Raw genomic sequence first — 933 nt, 5'->3', positions numbered from 1 at the left:
TGAAGAACAGAGAGAAACAATTGAGAACCCTGAATAATCTATATTAAGTGAAGATGTCAAATAGTCACTTGGATATGTGATATAGAGGCCAAGTGTGTGATCTTAATGTGTGAGTAATTGACATATAAATAATTTGTAAAATTGCAAACTCTCACAGGCATAAGACAAGGATAGGAAGCATAGAACAAAGACAAGGGTCATAAATTATATTAATATAAATAATGGAAAGGTGAAACATTTACTAATTACTTAAGTATCAGGCAATATAAGTATTCACATAACTATCTGACTTAATCTCTGCAGAAACAATATGAAGCCAATATTATCAGTATGCATAATTTACAAATGAAAAAATTCAAGCAGAGAGAAGTAACTTGACAAGGATTACACTGATGAAATATATTGAAGCCAGCATTGGAAAACTGCAAGTATGAACCTGAGGCCTTCACTCCTTTACACTGTGATAAACCATCTCCATTGTACATATAATCATTTTGAAGATATTTACAGATTTCATACATTGAACCTTTATCTAATTGTCAAAAACTCGTTTGGCACTTATCAAAGTGTCGGACACTGTTCAAGCACATGATAAATTTTAACTCCTTTAGTGTTGATAAAAATCTTCTAAGGATTGTGGAAATGAATATTTTCTCAATTAACAACACAGTGTATGTATTTCCTCTGTGTATAAATTTAGAATACTGTAAGCCTATTTCTCTAGTTAATTGGAGATTCACACAGTGAGCACTGATGCATTTACAATTCATCATAAGGGCAAGAGCACTTGGTTTCCTTTCTCAAGCTGTCACACAGGGAATATGGACATCTATAAACCTCCAGAAAGTTAAATTATCTTGCATACTATCCTTAAATACTATCCAAACACAAATTTTCCACTTTCCTCAAAAAATACACAGTTCACTAAATCTG

The sequence above is a fragment of the Propithecus coquereli genome, unplaced genomic scaffold (assembly GCF_000956105.1).
Source record: "Propithecus coquereli isolate 6110/MARCELLA unplaced genomic scaffold, Pcoq_1.0 Scaffold1822, whole genome shotgun sequence".
Taxonomy (NCBI): domain Eukaryota; kingdom Metazoa; phylum Chordata; class Mammalia; order Primates; family Indriidae; genus Propithecus; species Propithecus coquereli.
Note: the sequence above shows the minus strand (reverse complement) of the source record.